Source organism: Chelonia mydas, chromosome 1 (genome assembly GCF_015237465.2).
Source record: "Chelonia mydas isolate rCheMyd1 chromosome 1, rCheMyd1.pri.v2, whole genome shotgun sequence".
Classification (NCBI taxonomy): Eukaryota; Metazoa; Chordata; order Testudines; family Cheloniidae; genus Chelonia; species Chelonia mydas.
In genome coordinates, this window is record NC_057849.1 from 295,653,273 (window position 1) to 295,678,411 (window position 25,139).

A 25,139-nucleotide genomic window follows, 5' to 3' on the forward strand; every position below is an offset into this window, starting at 1 on the left:
GCGATGGCAGCAGGGGTCAGGCCTACCCCCGCACTCACTGGTGGTGGCGGGAAGCAGAGCAACCCAGCCTCAGCCTGCTCCACTCTGCTGGCTCCCTGCTGTATTGCTCAACTTCCCACCACCAGTGAGTGTGGAGAGTCGGGGGGCGGGGTGGGGGAGATATACCCTTTCAACCAAACCCCCTCCCCTGAGCGACATGGCTGGGGTGGGGGGAGCGGAGTGGGCTGGGTCATTCTGCTTCCTGCTGCTAGTGCCAGGTCCCCCACTAATCCCCTGGGCTGCTCTGGGCCTGTGGGGACCCCCAAAGTGGCCCCCCACAGCTCCTGCCTCCATGGCCCCACAGGCCTTGAGTGCAGCCCAGACCCTCCGTGGGCGGTGGGGGGAAGCAGGTGCTTGGGCTGCATAGGGCACTATAATTGGTAGGGAGAGCTCTGCATGCAGCCCATCAGGGTAATCTGCTGGCGGGCCACGAGACAGTTTGTTTACATTGACCGTCCGCAGGCACAGCCGCCCACAGCTCGCAGTGTGTCTGAGAGGGGTGCAGTGGTTCCCATGGCTCCCAGATTTGTGACTAAACTCCTTGGGGGAGATTTGTATGTCTCCGGCTCTGTTTTACCCACATTCTGCCATACATTTCATGTTATAGCCGTCTCGGATGATGACCCAGCACATGTTGTTCATTTTAAGAACACTTTCACTGCAGATTTCACAAAACGCAAAGAAGGTACAGATGTGAGATTTCTAAAGATAGCTACAGCACTCGACCAAAGATTTACAAATCTGAAGTGCTTTCCAAAATCTGAGAGGGGTGAGGTAGGGAATAGGCTTTCAGAGATCTTAAAGGAGCAACACTCCGATGCGGAAACAACAGAACCCGAACCATCAAAAAAGAAAATCAACCTTCTGCTGCTGGCATCTGACTCAGTTAATGAAAATGAATATGCATCGGTCTGCACTGCTTTGGATGGTTTTTGAGCAGAACCCGTCATCAGCATGGACGCATGTGCCCTGGAATGGTGGTTGAAGCATGCTCATCTGGCACATAAATATCTTGTGATGCCGGCTACAACAGTGCCATGAGAATGCCTGTTCTCACTTTCTGGTGACATTGTAAACAAGAAGCAGGCAGCATTATCTCCTGCAAGTGTAAACAAACTTGTTTGAGCGATTGGCTGAACAAGAAGTAGGACTGAATGGACTTGCAGGCTCTAAAATATTACATTGTTTTATTTTTGAATACAGTATTTTTGTACATAATTCTACATTTGTAAGTTCAGCTTTCATGATAAAGAGATTGCACTACAGTACTTGTATTAGGTGAATTGAAAAATACTATTTCTTTTGTCTTTTTACAGTGCAAATAATTGTAATAAAAATAAATATAAAGTGAGCACTGTACATTTTGTATTCTGTGTTGTAATTGAAATCAATATATTTGAAAATGTAGAAAACATCCCAAAATATTTAAATAAATGGTATTCTATTATTGTTTAACAGTGTGATTAATCGCAATTATTTTTTTTAATTGCGTGATTAATCATGATTACTTTTTTTAATTTCTTGACAGCCCTAGCTTCAGGATATAAATATATGAAAGAATCAGGACTATCATCACAGGCCACAATGTTAACATTATTTTGACCTGCTTTGCCAATTTTCTTGTTTGCTGTGTAAATGACTAGCACTGTCACAGTCTTGCTACCAAACAAATATGCTAAAGGAAACGCAGACTGTAGACAATACTCAGGATCCAAGCAATCTCTCTCAAGGGCTTATGCTATGGCACAGCACCCTGTAACAGGGAGATGAAAGTAAGAGTTTGAGGGCCATTGAACAAAGTTGATGTTTCCCCAATTGTATTGCACAATTAGAGAAGCACTTGGGCTAAATAACTTTGCTCTACCCTGCTGTGAGCATATATAGACTATTAAACAACCATCTGAGTTTCTCATTTGTTCCTCGGCTTGGGGAGAATTCAGCTCTAAAACCTCTTAAAGGACTTTTTCCTCTTTTAAAATTAGTCTAGTGTGTATTTGGTTGTGCTGCTGTAACTAAGGGCTTGGCAACATTTTGTTTTTCAGCCTTGCTTTTTCTCAAGTTTGTGAATTCCAGCTCTGAAATTAAATTTGTATGGAAAGGTCCACATCCTCCAACACATTGATGAGGTGCCCAGTGCAGCACAGGGGTGAGGTGATGCAAAGATGTCTCTGTTCTGCTTTTCCTTCGGGGCCCCTTTCACCCCAACAAGCTGGTGGCTGGTTCAGGCCCCAGGACAATGTAAAGCGGCCTCAGAGCTGCTCTAAGTTGCACCCAGTTGCAACTATTCCTGAGGGGCCCACAGCCCCTATGCTGGAGGTCAGGAGGAAGGAGTGATATACAGCCAGCTCTTACACTAGGGAAACCCCCATGTAGCTGGTTATTCTGGTTTTCCAGCTGCTTTGTGCCACAGAAGTGTGGGAGTGTGAAGGGCATGGGGCAGAATGATTCTCTCTATTAACCTTCTCACACCTTGAATATTGCATGCAATTCTGGTCATCCATCTCATAAAAGATATGTTAGAAATGGAAAAGGTACAGAGAAGGGCAACAAAAATAATTAGGGGTCTGGAACAGCTTCAATATGAGGAGAAATTAAAAAGACTGGGTCTGTTCAGTTTGGAAAAGAGACAGATAAGGGGTCTATATGATAGAGGTCTATAAAATCATGAATAGTGTGGAGAAAGTGAATAAGGAAGTGTTATTTACCCCCTAACATAATACCCTATTGACGGGTTACCCAATGAAATTAATAGACTACAGGTTTAAAACAAACTTAAGGAAGTATCTCTTGACAAAGCTCAAAGTCAACCTGTGGAATTTGTTGCCAGGGCATGTTGTGGAGGCCAAAAAGTATAATTGGTTTCAGAAAAGAATTGAATAAGTTCATGGAGGATAGGTCCATCAGTGGCTATTAGCCAAGATGGTCAGGGTCACAAACCCATGCTCTAGGTGTCTCTAAACCTCTAACTGCTAGAAGGTGGGGCTGGATGACTGGGGATGGATCACTTGACAAATTGCCCTATTCTGTTCATTCCTTCTGAAGCACCTTAAGGCCACTGTTGGAAGATGGGATACTGGACTAGATGGACCATTGTTCTGAACAAGTAGGGCCATTCTTATGGAACTGAGATATCTCTAAGGAATTTCAGGACCTCATTCTATTCTGAAAAAGATAAGAAATTGAAGTTTAAAAAAATCCATTGTCATTTTCAAATGCTTCATGTCGTAAGTTGGTATCAGGCCTTAGGAGCTCCAGCAAATGATGTGTGGTATTATCCCTTTTCAAGTGTAGCATTGGGAAAATCCCACTCCCAGCATGAAAGGCTTAAGTGGAAAAGAAACTTCATCTCTTGGGCCTATTAACAAAGAAATAGCTTGCATGTAGCTTACACACGCAATCATGGATGCTAAAAATATACTCACTATATATCCCAGGAGCTTAGAATTTTACTCCTGACGCATGTATATCAAAAAGTAGCTATTTGTATGGGATATCTTTTTTCTTTCAAGCTAAAATTTATGAAAGCTGCAGTCTATTCAGTTCCAAAAAGAGAGCGATCTGACAGGAGCTAATGCTGGTGAGCAGATGGCAGGGACACTAGCACACATAAGCGGCATGCATGAATGTGCAGAGAATTATAGGATACCATTTGCATTTTGAGGGACATCAAACTTATAAGAGAGAATTTCTCAGTGTGACACAGTGTCACAGGCTTCTGCATTCCCCCCCCCTCCCCCCGATGTCTATACTCTTACTTAAAATGAGAACTGAAAATCTCAGTTCACTTGTTTTCTGGGAACAGTTAGCTGGCTGGAAAAATTCTCTACTACCCAGGAGCTGAATGACCCAGCAGTTCAAGCCACATACTGGTTTTAATCTATAGGCTTTTGTATCATGCTCATCACCTTAGAATTTCAGTGCCTTACAACAGGAATGAATTTATTCCAGGTGAGGGCCAGGGAAGTATTTTACAACTGGTGAAAGTGAGGCACAGAGACGCTGAATGACTTGTACAAGGTCACATGGGGAATGTGGGGCAGAAAGCGGAATCTGTGTCCCAGTTTCGTGCCTTAATCACAAAATCATCCTTACCCTCCTCTTCCTCTGCTCTGATTGGCCTTAAACACTTCATGCCCCCGAAGGAGCATACTTTAGGCTGGGCCTTGGGACTGCTGGTGAAAGGGAATTGAGTTACAATTCACTGACAATGTAACCTGACCATTATGCTGGTTCACATGATTTTGAATATGCGAACAGGTATGAAGAATTTAAAAACACCCATAAAATGATTTGTAGCCAAGGATAAGAGCTCAGGTAGATTTAGGATACAGAAGTGAAATATACTTATTCATTAATGTTGTAATATAGCCCCCAAAGGCCTATAAGATATTTAGCTTAGCCAAACAGGGCCTCAGGCTGAGGACTACATTGACATGATTAGCTGACCGACGAATAACCTTGTAAATTGTGCTGTTACAGTAACGGATGTATTAAGTGCTGATATTTTGGGGAAAGTGTATTGTAACATACCAGTTAAAAGATGCCAGTTAAGGCTGATGGTAACATTTTGGGGATTTTTGCAGACTTAGGGTGTCAGGAACGTGTTCGCCACAAGTTGTTATGGTGACTGAAGGATGTAAATGTTAATGCGTATCAGGGGAACTGACAAGCTGGCCTTTGAAAAATGGGGCACCCAAAATGTAGTGTGGTGTGAAAATACAGATAAGGAAAAGTAGGTTGTAACCACCTTCATAAATATGTATAATCCCCAGTGGGCATCAGCGTAACACATTATCAAAGCTGTATCCCAGCTCGTGTGCCTGGGACGATGGCAGGAAGATACTCAGTGGTGATGATGGTGACAACAATGATAATAACTGATGAGGAAGATAATAACTGACACGCTGGTGTTTCCCAGCAGGACATGTGAGTGATGCCAGCCCTAGGGCTAACCCCTTTGCACTGTCTCTTTGTCTGCTGCTGTATTTCAATGTTTGTGGGATTCTTCATCTGTTTATGGATTTGATAATAAAGGGACTTGTGATAAATTGCAGTTGTTTCTCATGTGCTCCTTGTGTCTCTCATTCTAATAATAGTGGAGTGAACTTTCCTGATGCTGTAGCTGTTCAGGAGACCAAGTCTTTGTTGACCACTGCAGTCTAAGAAATTAACCAATCATCAATATATAAATCCATCAGTTAGGCTACAGGTTCCAAGAAAGAGGTTGCACTGCCTTGCTGAGGTCATCCATACAGATTGAAGGGTAAGATCTCAAAAGATGATTCAAAGTAGAGGCTGGGCCTGAGTCATCTCCCTAGCCAGATAATTAAAATATTGTGCTTTCCTAAGTGGCCGTGTGAGCAAGCAAGCAGCATGGACAAATGAAGATGCATAGTTAAGTGGCTGAGGTTGAGATCGCATGGACGTGCAGTAGTAGGAGAAGATAATCTGGATATGCAGACTCAGAAGGACAAAACTGAGGTCTCTGAAAGAAAGGCCTTGCAACATGTTGATCAAAGCACTGCTGATAGCAGTAAGTCCTGATTCAGCAAGGTAGTTAAGCACGTATATAACTTTAAATACAAGTCAATGGTACTACTCATGTGCTTACGGTCACTTACACAGTATTGCTTTACCTTGTGGAATTGTGACCATAGTTGGGGCTGAGAGAGTAAGGAATAAGGCTGGACAGAGAAGGAGTGGAAGCAAGGCTTAAAGGGCTGTTTGAAAGAAAGAAGTGAACTTAATGATCTAGAAGAAAAATAAAACAGTGAGGGGGAACCCTACGCAAGAGATTGACCTCACTTAGCAGCCCCGAATACGAACTCTCTTTTAAATGAAGTTAATATGTATGTACTTATAACATGATCTATTTAGAAAGGCATGTTATGTGTTATTCTAATAAATTCCTCATAATGAAACCATAAAAATTATTTCCTAAAGACTTCCAAAATATTTCAAGAACTACTAGAACTTTTAAGAGTCTAAATTTATTAACCTTAAAACCTATAATCTTGTAAGATGCTCCCATTTCTAATTTCCATTTTCTCACAAACTAGCTTACAGCAAACTAATTAGGCATTAAATAATTAAATGCTGATGAATTCCATATTTTCACTAATGTTAAACATGTGATAGCCATCTTGTTCCATGTCAATTAAATAAATAATGGTTCCTCAGACTAATAAGAATCCTATTATATATTAAGGGCTTGACTCTAACCTTTGCAAAAAGTGAACAAGTGGGAAGAGTGGAGCTGTTGTGAGCCTGCTAGTTATTACCAGGCAACATATTTAGCCCCAGTTCAACATCCAACCAGCAGAGGACTCCAAATAGGAATGGGAAGTACAACCAGAAATCAAAGGGTGACATGAGGGTGAGCAAGAGGCTGTGTGGGAGCTGGAGCAGTTGGCTGGAGGTGGCAGCCTGAAAGCTGGCTGTGGAGAGAAGGTCAGGCATCTTCAGAGCTGGGACTGAAAGGCTGAGAAACAGTCTTCTGCTGGCAAGACGCTGATAGTGAGGAGTGGCCTGCAGATGGGGACCATGCAGATGGGATCAAACAGGACAAAAGGACTGCACTCTGGCTGGGGGATCTGTAGGCCAGTGCATGGTTGCGTTCGGGAGACGGGTGTGGTGGAGTGAATATTCTGGGCACAAGGCTGGGCAAACCCTACCTCCATATTCTATACTGGGCTGCTTCTCAGGGCTGAGCTAGAAGCTTTTGGTTCACCCTTCCTTTTAACTGATAAAGAAATTGTGCCCAGGGTATTTGCATTTTCCATTTCTAGCAGCCCTAGTAAAGGAATCCTTTGTTACTTCATCAGAATTTATGGCAATCTACCCAAGGCCAGAGCCTAGTGCCTGGAGCCCGTACAGTACGTACCTCTGAGCAGCACACAACTCACACCACATACCCTCTGTTCTAAGTCTGTCCTGCAGATAAACATGGTCTGTGTTAACCTATGCCCCCTATAATGTGTTTATATGACTATTTTTTGTGAATCAGCCCAGAACAGGCTTCTGAGCCATATCTTTGCTAGGTGCAGAATAACTAGAACAGCGGACGAGACAAGCATTATGTGAAACATAAACTTTGGCTAAAACTGCTTGGACCCACATCTGAATGAATAAGCAGGAAAGATATATACTTGACCCATTTTCACTTCCTATTCCTGCTTGTTCCATTGTATACCACATCTAGACTGTAATTTAACACTTATTACATCTGACCCATATATAGCCCCCAGGATTTTGCTATTAGGATTATAGCATTTCCTAGCATATGGAGTGTTTCTCAGTGAAATGAAAAAAAAAAGCACACATCAACTTTTCACATGTGAAACGCCACCTAGGATTTGGCATGGTTCATTTGAAACACCAGACTGTGATACGCATTTTAATGCACCGAGAGGCAAGTCACGTGCTACTAAATGCAATTATTTTCTCTCTGATTTGTATCAGAGAGTTGTGTTTGGGTTTGTTCTCTCATTAGGAGTATTTTAAACTAAATTTAATAGTTTGTATTGAATTATACTTGGATTAATTAAGTGAAAAAGACTATCTACATCAGTGGTGTGCTGTATGGGTTATAATTATTAGTGTGATATCCCAAAGTGTTGTGTGGCAGGAAAAAAAAACCCCAGTCACATGAAAACACATGTCCTGTAGACTATGCATCTGAAGAGGCTGATATGTGTTGTTTATCCCAGCAGTTACATAGTACTTGTATATTGTATTTATGAAATATGCTCCTGGTATACTACCTTCAGACAGGCATGTACAAATATCTCGGAAGTAAGCTGAAGCGTCCCACATTTTGGGGTTTTTCATACTTCATTTTTATAATCTTCTAGTGAATTTGAGCCGTACTTGAGTATCTGAACTATAATTATTTTAAATATATTTTAGGAAGGCCACAATACCCCAATAGTTTAGTGCAAAAACTACTGTGAACTGCTCAGACACATTGCTTATTTTACCTTTTGCTGCTGTGGATGTGAAAATCAGAAGTCAGAACTTGGGGTTTGTTTCGATTTAGAGGGGATGGAGTTGACAGATTAGATTCATGCAAGATTTGTAGATTGTTTAATATTTGTTATAATAACTAGTTATTATTCTTTATTATTAAGTTGTCACTTAATACATTACTAGAATTGAGAGCTGTGTCAGTAAAAAGAAATTAACCCCTATAACCATTTCCCTTGCAGGAACTCTCTTTGACCTGTATGTCTGAACCTTCTACCCTCTCACACACACAATCTATGTCTACACTACAGTGGTAAGTCGACCTATGCTATGCAACTCCAGCTACGTTATTCACGTAGCTGGAGTCGACGTACCTTAGGTCGAGTTACCACAGGGTCTACACCGTGGGGGATTGATGGGAGAAACTCTTCCATTGACTTACCTCACTCTTCTCATTGAGGGTAGAGTACGGGGTAGACTGGAGAGCGATCTGCTCTCGATTTGGTGGGTCTTCACTAGATCTGCTACATTGACTGCCGGTGGATCGATCTCAGAGCATTGATCCCGGCTGTAGTGTAGCCGCAAATATCATTCCTGAAAGAGAATTATTGTCTCCAAAATCTACTATAGAACCAACATTACCGCATGGTGGGGTGGGGGCTAACAGGTATAAGGAAAAGAGGCACCCTGCTTGGTAATAAAACCCTCCTCTACTTACACAGCAGGGACTTCTTGTTTGAGTAAACCTGAAATTTTCAATGGAAGAGACGAGACTAGGACAAGTCTGTATTAGTGGGAAAGAGTTGCATCATTTCTCAGTGGATGCACTTGGCCTGCTAAATCCAGGGTTGTGAGTTCAATCCTTGAGGGGGCCATTTAGGGATCTGGGGCAAAAATTGGGGATTGGTCCTGCTTTGAGCAGGGGGTTGGACTAGATGACCTCCTGGAGTCCCTTCCAACCCTGATATTCTATGACTATGACATCTGTCACATAGACTAGATTGTTACAAATGGAGGAAGCCGCTGAACAACTAGTGCAGAACTGACAGATTGTTTCTTGTCCTTGGGGTTGCTTTGGGGAAGATTTGTGAACAAAGGAAGGGGGATAAATATTTTAAACCTTCCTTTTATTAAAATATTAAATATTAACAGGATTGGTGATTTATGTGCTAAAAGGTGCCTACCCCTTTTAGTCTGTTCCTCTTTTCTAGAGCAATGAAGAAATGAAAAAAGTGCTGTAACTTTATGTGGTGTTTAGTTAAAAAAACATTCTGGAGTCTTTTAGATTTGTTGACGCTAAATCAGCAACAATTATTTGTTCTACTTCTCTTCATATCTATGGTATTTCTAAAGGGCTTGTCACCATGATATCTAAGAACTGACGATAAAGCCATGGTAATAAAGTGTCACCATTGTTCTCCTATTTTAGGAATAAACAACTAAATAATCAAGAAAGCTAGATGTCTGATTCTGGTGTATATCTTAATGATGGACCAATATCCAGTCAGGGTTTCTTTTTGAATATGTGTATTGAGCTGCATTGTCAGCCCTAAAGAATTAACTTCTTTATTAATCTGTGCCACAAACAGAAGTATGGCAAAATTCCCCACAATGCCCTGTCATGACTGTGACCAGGGTCCCAGGGGGACCACGCTAAGATTGCTCAATCAGGCAAACTGCAAAGAATGGGGTGCGGGCCGGACCACCGCTTCCCGCAGCTCCCATTGGCCAGGAATGGTGAACCGCGGCCACTGGGAGCTGCGAGTGGCCGTACCTGCAGACGCTTAGGTAAACAAAGCATCTCATGGCCTGCCAGGGGCTTACCCTGAACAAACCACGAACCAAGTTTGGGAACCCCTGGCATAAGGTAATTATCCATTAAGCAGTTCATATACAGTTTACTATAAACTTCAAAAAGAAATATAGACAATGATATTATTACATTCAGGTTTCATCTAAATGTTAATGTTCCCTTTTTGATCTCTGAATCAATAGAACAGAGTAACAGACAGGAATCTTTGGTTACATTGTTAACCTGTAACAAGATATAGGTAAACATAGACCACTACAATCACTATCTTCTTCCAGTTCTCTAGCAATACAAGTCTACATTTCAAAGTCCTAGTCTATCTAACATGTTGACTATTAATAAGGAATGGCCCTAATTACCATTCACATACTTTTATAATATGTCTTTAAAGGTAGAATTTGGGTCATTTAGCCTGCTAGTTGCTAGCCTGGCTCAGCATCACAGTGACATACACGGTATTGCCAACTCTTGTGATTTTTTTTTTATGAGTGACAAGATTTCAGAGAATGCTGGAGCTTGTCTTGTGATGAAGTGAGCAGCTCCAGCCCTCTTGCAAAGTTCAGCCCCTGCTGGTAGCCAGCAAAGTCTCTTGTCTCCACTTGCTTGTTCTCACAGGTGGGGAGCGGAAAAGAGGGAGCAAAGAGCCTAGCAGCCCAGTGCAATTCTGCTCTGTTTTCCCCGCTTCCCTCCTGTGATATGGGAGGACGGCACCTCTGCTCCTTCTCCTGTAGCACCTAGACTTAGAAGGTGCTGATGAGTTCTTGGAGTTGCCTCCACCCCGTCTGGGAAAGGGGACCCTACGGCAGCCACCCCAGCCCTGGGAGAAAGGGTTGAAAAATCCTAGAAGGAGCAGAGGTGAAGCTGGAGGCTGAGCTGTGGGGTGGGGACTGATGTGGCTGGGTGGGGACAGGATTGATTTAGAGACTGGGAGGCAGAATTTCTGGGCAAGAAACACTATTTCACTAGGATGGTGGTGAAGCACTGGAATGGGTTACCTAGGGAGGTGATGGAATCTCTTTCCTCAGAGGTTTTTAAGGCCTGGCTTGACAAAGCCCTGACTGGGATGACTTAGTTGGTGTTGGTCCTGCTTTGAGCCGTGGGTTGAGGATATAGGCAATCAGATGAAATGTAAGGCATCTGCTGTATGTAATGCATGAGCATTATCGTAGATATAGCTCACTACCAGGCCACTCTTTAGTGATTCCATGAAATCATCTTTGTAATTTGTCTCTCATTAACAGTTCGGCAGGAAACAGTCCATTTTGCAACTGTGGTGCATGCAAACCTGTAAAGATCTTTTTCTCAGTCTTTGGGTAGCTGCACTTCCTGTTCTGTCATTTGCTTGAGGATACAGTGGCCTCATTCTAACACAGCTGAGCTCAGAGAATAAGCTGGAGCCCCCTTCTATACAAAAAAAAAAAAGAGGTTCCTGGTGGGACATTCTCTGTTGCCTTATTTTCACTAGAGATTTATCTTGAGGTCTGGCCTAACTGTTTCTGTTAACTTGCATCCTGTCCAGATACAAACCTCCCTCAATCCTATGTTTCTTATGCAGTAATTGTTGCAGCGAGCATGGACAATGGCCTTGGGTAGACCTCAAGTTACTTTGAGTGAGCAACAATCATAAGCTATTTTCAGTGAGAATGCAGGTGACTGCCATGACACAACAATCAATGACTATTAGTTCTCCAGTACTTTCCCACAGTCCCTCAGAATCCTGCCAATTCATGACTTACTCTAACATCTATCTACGCTCTTTCTGTCTGGAAGTCACTTATCCCTGCATACAGGACTGAACAATGTCCTAGACTCCAGTCATATATGGCTTCCAGTACCAGCACCTTCACTCATCTCAGATACAGAGCTGCGAATTTAAGGAATGTCCATCAGAAGTCATTGTCTCAGTGTCTGTCCCCTTTAGAACTTCTCCTGCCCTACAGCATCCAGACTAGTGCTGTCCCACATGAGAGAGGTGGCAGGAATAGAGGGTAACATGCTAAAATAGTTAAGTCCTTCGCGGAGGGAGGCACTAAACAAGTAATGATAGGAAACTGCAACTCAGCTACTAGTCCCTCTCACTTGTGGAATCCCACAAGGATCAGTTCTGTCTCTCGTCCTATGCAGCATCTACATGCAACCACTGGATGAACCAGTCAGATGATATGGACTTAAGTGCCAGCAATATTCAGATGGCACACAGATCTGCTTATCCTTCATCACACACAACTAGACAACCAACACCAAGATGGCCTAGTGCATGGACAAGATTAGCTCATGGATGAAGAACAGCTGGCCGAAGCTGAACCTGAGCAAAACAGAAGTGATACTGGTGAGCAGAGGAAAGCACTTTGCAAAGTTGGCAGCCCACAATTGGTCAATTCAGTCAGTAGTTTAGAAGTGCACTGGATTCCCCACTGATGCTAGGCTCTCACATAGCAGAATCTGTGAGTAATACCACCTGCCATCTCCAGTTGGCGAAGAGCCTCTATCCCATTCTGGCAGATGATGACATGGCCTCAGTTATATACATCTTTGTCATCTCCCATCTGGACTACAGCAGTGTGATGATATACTTGGCCATGAAACATTCAAAGCTTAGGAAACTCCAACTACTACAGAATGCTTAGCCAAACGAAGGCTGAGAGGGGATGCTCTCTATAAACATGTCAGGGGAGCAAACACCAGGCAGGGGAAGCACTATTTAAAGCTATCTAAAGCACAGTGTTGCCACAAACACAAATGGCTATAAACTGGCCATGAATAAACTTAGACCAGAAATTAAAAGAATGTTTGTAACTATCAGAGATGTGAACTTTTGGAACAGCTTTCCAGTAAGAGTAATGGGAGTAAGTAACCTAACTTGTTTTAAGATGGCACTTCATACATTTATAATGGGATTATATGACAGAGTTACCTGAGATAGCAGGGGACTGGAATTCATGACTGAGAAAGTCCCTTCTAATCCTACATTGCTAAATCAGTTGAATGCTGCTCTGAGGAACTGGATTCTATTGTTCTATAGTTATCCTTCTTAAAAAAATTCATTTATTATAAAATATTGCCTTGATTCCTTTAAAATTTTGTTAAAATATTAGTACAATTTAGGTAAGGATTGAAATGGAAAGGAAATTTGCCATTTCAAATGGAAAAGGAATAGCACCAGCACTTGGGAATTAATGAAAGAATGTTTAAACATCAAGTTAAGGGTTAACAAACCTTACTGGGCATTTAACACTGTTACTCAGCCTGGGTAGAATATTCTCCATTAAGATGGTGCTCTTATTCTTGGAGACTATGTTTGCTGTGTAAGCTAAAACACCACCTACAGTCATTTTGGTGACCTTGGAATAAAAATAATGATCAGTTGGAATGGTTTTTAAACGTATCAGTCACTGAGGGGAAATGTACCAGAAAGTGGGCAAACGCAATGGACTAGTGAGTGTAATGGCAATTGGCAAACATATAGTCTTAAGATGAACTTTTGAGACATTTGCCTGGCATGCAGCAAACTATTGCTAATAGCCAAGAGTGCTGCAAAGATTTAGTGGCAGTGAGAAATTCTCTTTTGGATTATTAACCCTATATTTATAGATATTGCTAAATATGCTGATAATTTATTTGGGCTTTTATTGACCCCAGTCACGTGACCTGGGTCAGGGTTCTGAATGCAAATATCCCTTTTGCACAATATGGGTCAGTATCCACTGACTGTGGTAGTTACTGTTACAAATTTTATTTGTGAAAATGACACTCAAAGTTAATAGGCCCCTTCATTTTCACCTCTGTCTTAATTTGCTCCTCTGTCTATACACACCCTACAGTCAAAGTGATCAGCCTTTCCATGCATCACTGAGTCATCAGCTGCAAACTACTGTAGTACAATATGTTGAAGCTACTGCAAATGCACATGTGACTTTCACGCTGTCCCTTTACTCTCTTTAACAGCTCTAGCTATGAGAGACAACAGGAGACTAAATTGGCAAGATTCCTTCTCTCAAAGCAAGTTTAATGTCAATTCCAATGCACTGCCAGCTCATAACATTGTCAGCTGAGCCATGGAGGGGAATGGTGTGACAGCACGAAGTGCATACACAGGTTCTTGCTCACAAACCCATCCCGCTGATTTGTTTCTTTCTGAACAGCAGTGGTTTGGGCCCAGTACTGCTTCCAAGGATGGCAGTGGAAAAAACTCCCATTGCCTTTAGTGGGAGCAGAATCAGCCTTTTAATCACAGCTGCTGCTTTCATTTTGGACAGGGAGAGACTCTTATGCCATGTGCATGGATACATTTTATTTACACAACTTAAGTTAAAATGTAATTTTTGCTGGGGTGTTAAATTTTGGATCTGTCAACCTGCTCTGTGCATCTAAATAAATCGAAGCAGTCTTGTCTATTGTTAAAGTAATTCATATCTTCAGTCTACACAAAAAAAAGTGTCAACTTTTTAAAAATATGTAAGCTCAAAGGCAATTCATTCAGCCCTGCTGATCCACTCTCTGCGTTTGTTGGAAATAAGCTTTAAGATTATTATTGTGCATTATTACTGAGTGTTACTTAGTGCTGTATAATACAGCAAAGATGTTATTCTTGCCCCCCAACGTTAAAATCTATGTTCTACAATATCTGAGAAGCAAAACCAAGTAAACTCGAAGTTTAAGTGAGCAGCTTTTAATGTAGATCAGGTATATGCGCCCTGTTTTCTGCTTTATTGATATATCAACAAACCTCTTAACACCTGAAACTCCCAACATACGAAAGTACAGAAAAACAGACTTGACATTCCCAATATTTCCAATGTCAAAGAGTAAGCAAGAAAAACCATTTTGGGGCAACATAAAAAAAGTCCCTCTCCAGCCCTCTGTGTATATCCTAAAGAAGTAAAAAAGGGCCGTGATGGGTGTTCACCCCACTCAAGGCCTGAAGGGCGTAAGATAGTTTAGAGGGCTAGTTGACCACTTAGGCTGCACCAGGAGGAGCAGCCAGGGAGCAAAGAGGATTAAATAGAGATGAAGCTCAACGGGACTTGGAATTGGAAAAGGTTCAGAAAAGGGCAACAAAAATTTTATGGGGTATGGAACAGGGCTTCCGTATGAGGAGAGACTAATAAGACTGGGACTTTTCAGCTTGGAAAAGAGACAACTAAGGGAGGATGTGATTGAGGCCTATAAAATCATGACTGGTGTGGAGAACGTAAATAAAGAAATGTTATTTAGTCCTTCTCATAGGGGTCACCAAATGAAATTAATAGGCAGCAGGTTTAAAACAAACAAAAGGAAGTATTTCTTCACACAATGCACAGTCAACCTGTGAAACTCTTTTCCAGAGGATGTTGTGAAGGCCAAGACTATAACAGGATTAAAAAAAGAACTAGATAAATTCATGGAGGATAGGTCCATCAATGGCTATTAACCAGGATGGACAGGGATGGTGTCCCTAGCCTCTGTTTGTCAGAAGCTGGGAATGAACGACAGGGAAAGGATTACCTGTTCTGTTCATTTCCTCTGGGGCACTTGACATTGGCCACTGTTGGAAGACAGGATACTGGGCTAGAAGATCTTTGGTCTGACCCAGTATGGCTGTTCTTATGTTCTTATGGACAGGAACAGGAGGGGCCTGTATAAAGCCCAGTAGCTGAGAGTAGAAAGAGGCTGCAGAGAGAGAGGCTGCAGTCACTGTGAAGGTGAAAGAAGGCAAAGTAGGAAGTAGCCCAGAGATAAGTGCAGACCTTGACTGCTTTTTGCAGGGTCCCTGGGCTGGACCCCAGTTGTAGAGGGCAGGCCTGGATTCCCATGCCAGCTACTGGGGAAGTGGCAAGGTTAAGGGGCAGTGAAAGAGAAAACTGCCAGGGACAGTGGCCCTGAGAGGCTTGTACACACTATTTCCCAGAAGGGAAAAACCTGAGTGACTTGGCTGGAGGGCCAAGCCATGAAGTGGGAGCAGTTGAGTCCTAAGAGACAAAGACTGAGAGAGTGATGGAGCGAGCAACCTCAGGAAGGGGTGTTAGACTGGTAGAGCTAACTCCCAGAATTGCAAAAAGGGGGCGCTACCCAGCAGTGAGTAGGCCACCGGGTTCAAGGGCATAAAGTCTTTTGCATGTCCCTTAAATGGGTGCCACCTCTGGTTGATACACAGCCTGGTTTGTTCACTGCCAAGGTGGTGCATAACAGGCGTTATGCACAGATGTTGAATGCAAGCAGTCACTTTATTTTGTTTCAGAGTAACAGCCGTGTTAGTCTGTATTCGCAAAAAGAAAAGGAGGACTTGTGGCACCTTACAGACTAACCAATTTATTTGAGCATAAGCTTTCGTGAGCTACAGCTCACTTCATCGGATGCATCACGAAAGCTTATGCTCAAATAAATTGGTTAGTCTCTAAGGTGCCACAAGTCCTCCTTTTCTTTTTACTTTATTTTGTGGTTGCACATACAAAGAAGCAATTTGAACCAGCTGTATTTATTACTACTTAGGGACATCTAGTGTCCATCTGTAGAAACTGCAGATCAGCATCCACTATACCACTCATGACTGACAGCTAGCTATGCACATGGTTTACCTGTTTTGTTTATCTTTTCACAAAACAGATCCAGGGATATTTATTTATGAGAGGTATTAGTGTCTGGAACAGAGATTATAGGTTTGAAAATTCAAAAAAGACTGAAGGCGGCTCCAGACTCCTGGTTTGGTGATGGCGGAATCATGTTACATTGATGCCACCAGGTTCCAGATCATCCTTTCTGTTAAGGGTAGTTGATATTTTATGCCTTCTTTTTTCTACAGCCTGAGTAACAGAAGGTTTTTAATGTAAATTTACACTGGAGCATTACTGAGGTTGTTGCTGGATTAAGTATCATGCTGACTGCTTTGGAAGGTTGTTTTTGATGGTAGCATCTTTGGGAGCACTCAAAAAACCCCATGAAATCCAATTTATTTCCAGTGTTCTTGTTTCTGGCAGCTCCAGTAATCACTTTCTTTGAGGTTTTGTTCCAGCTTTTGTAGTAAAGCACAAGCAGAGATGAAGGCCAAAACACTATATGAAGGGCAATTAGTTAACAAGTTTCAGACATTTTGTGTTTAAAAGAAATGACTAAGGATCATGTTGGACTCTGCATGGGAAGAGACAGTTCTTCCACTGCTCATACAATTCCTGCAGTTTTATTTGCAAGTGGGTGGTTTCTTACAGACTCTCTATCAAAAATACATTGCTAATAAGGTATCAGAGGATAGCAGGAAGTGGTGTAATGTCCTGTGGTGAGATTCTTGTGCTATGCCTCTAAGACAGTGGTTCCCAAACTTGTTCCATCACTTGTGCGGGGAAAGCCCCTGGCTGGCCGCACCGGTTTGTTTACCTGCCGCGTCCGCAGGTTCGGACAATCACGGCTCCCAGTGGCTGTGGTTCACTGCTCCAGGCCAATGGGAGCTGCTGGAAGCAGCGCGGGCCGAGGGACGTACTGGCCGCTGCTTCCAGCAGCTCCCATTGGCCTGAAGCCGCAATTGGCCGAAACTGCGGATGTGGCAAGTAAACAAACCCGGCGCAGCCCGCCAGGGGCTTTCCCCGCACAAGTGGTGGAACAAGTATGGGAACCAGAGTTATAGTAGATTGAAGAAGGCCTGGTGGTGCCTAATTTTGCCATTGTTCATTATGGTCTTCTCAATCTCTCTGTAGTCAGTAAAAAGAACAGGAGTACTTGTGGCACCTTAGAGACTAACAAATTTATTTAAGCATGAGCTTTCGTGGGCTACAGCCCACTTCATCAGAAAGCTTATGCTCAAATAAAATTGTTAATCTCTAAGGTGCCACAAGTACTCCTGTTCTTTTTGCGGACACAGCCTATTCTGAAAGGCTGCTACTCTGAAATCTGTAGTCAGTGAACTCCCATGAACTTAGCTCATAATGGCCAAGAGAGAGACAGTGAATGAACCTAACAGAAACTTGAGGAATAGGAACCTTGTTTTCTGTTATCATCTCTGCAACACATCTTAACAACAAGGCTGCGTAACTACAGAATAGAGTGCCTTTCATCCAATGATCTCAAAGTTTTATGCAATCCTTAACTGTGCTTCAAAATACCCAGAGAGCTAGGTGAGTACCATTGTTGTTAAGAACAGTAGATGAATATATTCTTAGATAAATAAAAGAACATGCCATGGTATAGGGAGGAGGGGTTTAGATTTATTAGGATCTGGGGAAGCTTTTGGGAGAGGGGGAGCCTATACAGGAAGGATGGGCTCCACCTAAACCAAAATGGAACCAGATTGCTGGAGCTTAAAATTAAAAAAGTCATAGAACAGTTTTTAAACTAAGAGCTGAGGGAAAGCCGACAGGTGCGGAGGAGCATGTGGTTTGGACATCTCTTAGGGGAGGTTCTATAAATGGAGATTCCCTATGTCCTAATAAGGAGGAGAGGATGGAAAATTATAAAATAGAGGGAGGATCTGATGAGAAACAGACAAATGAAAAAAAATCCCATTCAATTACATCATGCAATAGGGGACAGCCAAAAAATGACAAGTTTTTAAAATGCTTATATACCTGTGCTAGAAGTCTAAATAATAAGATGGGTGAACTAGAGTGCCTAGTATTAAATGAGAATACTGATATAATAGGCATCACAGAAACCTGGGGGACACAGTAATACCAGAGTACAAAATATATCGGAAGGAGAGTACAGGTCGTGCTGGTGGGGGAGTGGCACTATATGTGAAAGAAAGTGTAGAATCAAATGAAGTAAAAATTTTAAATGAACTAAATTGTACTATAGAATCTCTATGGATAGTAATTCCATGCTTGAAAAATAAGGATATAGCAGTAGGGCTATATTACAGACCACCTGACCAGGATGGTGTTATTGACTCTGAAATGCTCAGGGAGATTAGAGAGGCTATTAAAATTAAAAAACTCAGTAATAATAATGGGGGATTTCAACTGTTCCCATATTGATTGGGTACATGTCACCTCAGGAAGAGATGCTGAGATAAAGTTTCTTGACGCCTTAAATGACTGCTTCTTGGAGCAGCTAGTCCTGGAACCCACAAGAGGAGAGGCAATTCTTGATTTAGTCCTTGGTGGAGCACAGAATCAGGTCCAAGAGGTGAACAAAGCTGGACCGCTTGGTAATAGTGACCATAATATAATTAAATTTAACATCCCTGTGATGGGGAAAACTCCACAGTGGCCCAGCACTGTAGCATTTAATTTCAGAAAGGGGAACTACACAAAAATGATGAGGTTAGTGAAACAGAAATTAAAAGGTACAGCGCCAAAAGTAAAATCCCTGCAAGCTGAGTGGAAACTTTTTAAAGACACCATAATAGAGGTTCAACTTAAATGTATACCCCAATTTAAAAAACATAGTAAGAGAACCAGAAAAGAGCCACCGTGGTCAAACAACAAAGTAAAAGAAGCAGTGAGAGGCAAAAAGGCATCCTTTAAAAAGTGGAAGATAAATCCTAATGAGGAAAACAGAAAAGAGCATAAACTCTGGCAAATGAAGTGTAAAAATATAATTAGAAAGACCAAAAAAGAATTTGAAGAACAGCTAGCCAAAGACTCCAAAAGTAATAGCAAAATTTTTTTTAAATACATCAGAAGCAGGAAGCCTGCTAAACAACCAGTGGGGCCACTGGACGATTGAGATGCTAAAGGAGCACTCAAAGACATTAAGGCCATTGCAGAGAAACTAAATGAATTCTTTGTATTGGTCTTCACTATTGAGGATGTGAGGGAGATTCCCAAACCTGAGCTATTCTTTTTGGGTGACAGATCTGAGGAATTCTCCCAAATTGAGGTGTCATTAGAGGAGGTTTTGGAACAAATTGATAAACTAAACAGTAATAAGTCACCAGGACCAGATGGTATTCACCCAGGAGTTCTGAAGGAACTCAAATGTGAAATTGCAGGACTACTAACTGTCATCTGTAACCTATCATTTAAATCAGCTTCTGTACCAAATGACTGGAGGATAGCTAATGTGGCACCAATTTTTAAAAAGGGCTTCAGAGGTGACCCTGGCAACTACAGGCCAGTAAGCCTGACTTCAGTACCAGGCAAATGGTTGAAACTATCATAAAGAACAACAAAAGGATGTGAAAAAAATGGAAAGAGTTCAGCGGAGGGCAACAAAAATGATTAGGGGACTGGAACACATGACTTATGAGGAGAGGCTGAGGGAACTGTTTAGTCTGCAGAAGAGAAGAATGAGGGGGGATTTGATAGCTGCTTTCAACTACCTGAAAGGGAGTTTCAAAGAGGATGGATCTAGACTGCTCTCAGTGGTAGCAGATGACAGAACAAGGAGTAATGGTCTCAAGTTGCAGTGGGGGAGGTTTAGGTTGGATATTAGGAAAAACTTTTTCACTAGGAGGGTGGTGAAGCACTGGAATGCATTACCTAGGGAGGTGGTGGAATCTCCTTCCTTTGAAGTTTTTAAGGTCAGGCTTGACAAAGCCCTGGCTGGGATGATTTAGTTGGGGATTGGTCCTCTTTGAGCAGGGGATTGGACTGGATGACCTCCTGAGGTCCCTTCCAACCCTGATATTCTATGGTATTCTATGATTGTCAGACACATAGATGAACATAATTTTTTGGGAAATAGTCAACATGGGGTTTTTGTAAAGGGAAATCATGCCTCACCAATCTACTAGAATTCTTTGAAGGGGTCAACAAGCATGCAGACAAAGGAGATCCAGTGGATATACTATATTTGGATTTTCAGAAAGCCTTTGACAAGGTCCCTCACCAAAGGCTCTTAAGCAAAATAAGCAGTCATGGGATCAGAGGGAAGATTCTCTCATGGATTGGTAACTTGGTAAAAGATAGGAAACAAAGGGTAGGAAAAAATTATCAGTTTTCAGAATGGAGAGAGGTAAATAGTGGTGTCTCCCAGGGATCTGTACTGGGCCCAGTCCTATTTAACTTATTCATAAATGATCTGGAAAAAGGGGTAAACAGTGAGGTGGCAAAATTTGCAGATGATACAAAACTACTCAAGATAGTTCAGTCCCAGGCAGACTGCGAAGAGGTATAAAAGGATTTCACAAAACTGGGTGACTGGGCAACAAAATGGCAGATGAAATTTTATGTTGATAAATGCAAAGTAATGCACATTGGAAAACATAATTCCAACTATAGATATACAGTGATGGGGTCTAAATTAGCTGTTACCACTTAAGAAAGAGATCTTGGAGTCATTGTGGATAGTTCTCTGAAATCATCCATTCAATGTGCAGCGGCAGTCAAAAAAGCGAACAGAATGTTGGGAATCATCAAGAAAGGGATAGATAACAAGACAGAAAATATCATATTGCCTCTATAGAAATCCATGGTACTCCCACACCTTGAATACTGGCAGCAGATGTGGTTGCCCCATCTCAAAAAAGATATATTGGAATTGGAAAAGGTTCAGAAAAGGGCAACAAAAATTATATGGGGGTATAGAATAGCTTCTATATGAGGAGAGATTAATAAGACTGGGACTTTTCAGCTTTGAAAAGAGGCAACTAAGGGGGGATATGATAGAGGTCTATAAAATCATGAGTGGTATAGAGAAAGTAAATAAGGAAGTGTTATTTACTCCTTCTCGTAATACAAGAACAAGGGGCCACCAAATGAAATTAATAGATAGCAGGTGTAAAACAAACACAAGAAAGTATTTTTTCACACAACACACTGTCAACCTCTGGAACTCCTTGCCAGAGGGTGTTGTGAAGGCCAATACTATAACAGGGTTCAAAAGGGAGCTAGATAGATTCATGGAAGATAGGTCCATCAATGGCTATTAGCCAGGATGGGCAGGAATGGTGTCCCTAGCCTTTGTTTGCCAGAAGCTGGGATTGGGTGACAGGGCATGGATCACTTGGTGATAACCTGTTTGTTCATTCCCTTTGGGACACCTGCCATTGGCCACTGTTAGAGGACAGGATACTGGGCTTGATGGACCTTTGGTCTGACCCTGTATGGCCGTTCTTATGTTCTTATGCCAGTGGCAGCCTAGCACAGGGATGGGCAAACTTTTTGGCCCAAGGGCCACATCAGGGTTCCAAAACTGTACGGAGGGCTGGGTAGGGAAGGCTGTGCCTCCCCAAACAGCCTGGCCCGGCCCCCTATCCTCCCCCTAACTGCTCCCCTTAGAACCTCTAACCCATCCAACCCCCCCTGCTCCTTGTCCCCTGACCACCCCCTCCCGGGACCCCTGCCCCTAACCGCCCCCTATCCAACCGCTCTGCTCCCTGTCCCCTGACTGCCCCAGCCCCTATCCACACCCCCACCCCCTGACAGGCCCCCCGGGGCTCCCATGCTTATCCAACCCCCCTTGTTCCCCAATCTCTGACTCCCCCACCCCCAGAACCTCTGCCCCATCCAACCGCCCCCTGCTCCCTGTTGCCTGACTGCCCCCTGGGACCCCCTTCCCCTTATACAACCCCCTGGCCCCGCCCCACCCTGGCCCGTCCCGCCATGCCCTGGCCCCCTTACCATGCCACTCAGAGCAGCATGTCTGGAGCCGCACCGCCCAGCTGGAGCTAGACACGCTGCTGCGTGGCTCTGCATGAGCATGCAGCCCCACCGCCCAGAGCGCTGCCCATGCGGTGGCATGGCTGCGGGAGAGGGGGTGGGGGAGGGGCCGGGGACGAGCCTCCCGGGCCAGGAGCTCAGGGGCTGGGCAGGACAGTTTTGCGGGCTGGATGTGGCCCGCGGGCCGTAGTTTGCCCACCTCTGGCCTAGCAACAAACTCTTCCCTGTGTATTGTGGTGTGTCTAGACAGAATAAGGATAGTTATTGAATACATCCCTTTAAAAATAGAAAATGTAAAAATAAGCTGGGTCTGTCCCTTCTTTACCTATCACTGAACATTCTATAGTGTAAATTCTGCCCTCAGTTTCAGCTTTGCAACTCCAATGGCTTCAAATTTGCCCTCAGTTACATCTGGATGACCCCATTGTCCATCGTGAAGATGCCCAGGTGTGACTGAGGACAGAATCTGACAAGTGAGTTCCTAAAGTTAGGCTCATAAGGCCACATGTAGTTCCCTAAACTGGAAGCCTGATTTTCTAAAGTGCTGAGTGCCCAGCCACTGCCATTGATTTGGCCCTTCTGAAAATCTGCCTGTTGATTTTAGGTGCTCTCGGCACCCAGTTCTGAAAATCTTGGCCTAAATAACAAATTCTGAGTGATGAACCAGAATAGAATCCAAATCACTCTCCCATAGCTGTATCTACTTGGCGGTGCTAACAGGAATAAAAGTAATGCAAGCTTTTTTGGTCACAAAACTCCATAGCTACACATAGGGAGCAGATCTGTTGACAGGAAATGTGCAATTTCTTCGTCGTTGCTGTTGAGTCTATTTTGAGGAATTAAGTGATGTACAGGCCTTTGGAGGGCTCTCAGCAGAGGGGTGGATTTCACCCTTTAATTGTGGGGGATTTCTATATGGTTTAAAGTGAGTGTGTCTAGCAGAGCTGGATCAAGAAGTTGTATTTTGCTGCCTTTTGTGGACTAGCTGTCAAAGCCAATTTGGTTGCTGTCCTAAAGGGCTCTGGATCACAGAAGCGGATATAAAATAAAAGGGCCAGAGTGTCTTTACCAGGTATGGAAAAAGACTTAGACCAACACAGCGAACTAGAAATCTATCTTTCCCTTTGCCAGCCCACCTGACAAACACAGATAATGAAAGGATACTAGGCTGAGCTGTTGCTGTCTCAGTAAAAGTGAGTTTATATTGAAATTTCTGAGTCTCTGTTTACCTGTGTGGGGTCACTTAAGGTGATGGTATTTTCACAGAGCCGGCCTGCTACACCCATATAAGCACTGATATAACTGCATCCATACTAGTGGTTTGTACTACGTTAAGTATGTATTGGTTTAGAAACCTATAGAGTGAAAACAGAACAAAAGCTGTGAGTAGATCAGCCCATACCCTGCTCCAAGTGGCAGGAGCATGATATACATATCAGCATAGTTCTGAGTGCGTGGAGTAGCGTGTTCACATCTGAACCATCTACGCTTCTCAAACCAGTGACATCTGAAAGGGGGTGGGGAAAAACCTTCACAGTCTGACCCTTTCTCACATGCTACCATGCTCTCTCCTCTCCACGTCCCTCTCCCCCAACCTCTCTGTTATGCTGTTTTTCTCTCTCTCACAGAGCAAACTGATTTAACAAGCTAGCTGAACACAGTTTAACCAAAAGGTCTGACAGAAGAATAGCATTAGGGCGTAATGAATCTGAATCAGGGTTACATGGAGGGGCAATTTTTGCATAGCCTCTGATTGTGCAGGAGAGGGAGGCTGCATGGATTCTCCCTCACTTGTGCACCTTGGGCTAGTGACAATTGCTGTCCCTAGGGACAATTATAAATTGCTCTTGTAGCCCTGCTCCCCTCCATACCAGCCCACAGAGCAGACTGGGAGCAGTAATCTGGGAGGAGCAGGCTGCACCCTTCTGAAAGTGCGCTGCCTCTGAGGGTGGGCATCAGTGACATAATTTAGACTGCAGGGCACCTTCATTTCACTCCAGTAATAGAAGGTAGACTAGGCTATTCTAGCCCTATTTCTTGAAGCCATTCAAAATGAAAATCAATTTATCTTCTCATGTATATTTTCCCTGTGTTGTACTGTAGATACTATGTGCTCAAAGCTAATGTCTCTTTACCAGACAAAGTGTCCTGTCAGCAGAGAAATTCTCCTTTGCATAACTTTGTTTACAGTAAATATTAGTCTGGATAAATGTCCTTTCCTTTCTTCTTTATAATCATGAGCCAACTTTTAAAAAAATAATAATGCTCCTTCCATGTCTGGGCGGAACCCGCTCCTTCACTGCTGTCACGCATCTTCTACGTCTACAAATAAAGAGAGGATTTCAGTTTGGAGGCCTGTCAGGCTCTCCCAAGCTGTGAAGTTAACTTTGTTCTATCACTGGGCTAATAGTGTGTGGGCCAATCAGGCACGTCATATTTCCATCCCTAGCCCTCCTTGGTAACCTCAAAAATATAAATCTACAACACACATTGGTCTGTGTGTGTGGATTGTCATTCACAATGGTGCAGTCTTACAAAGTGTCATACAACATGACAGTTGCCTAATATGAGAATTTTGCAGTAATATTGTCAGAGTTCACAAACATAGGGCCACATTCTGGTCTCAGTTGCTCCTAATTTACGTGAGTGTAGCCCCACAGATTTTTTAATAGGATTACTCCAGGTTTACAGTGGTATAATTGAGACCAGAAGCTGGCCCATTAATCGCTCTGCGTTACAGCTACGGCTAAGCGCGTGGCTACACTATGACGCTACAGTGGCACAGCTGCAGTGCTGTAGCTCCTCGACTGCAGCGT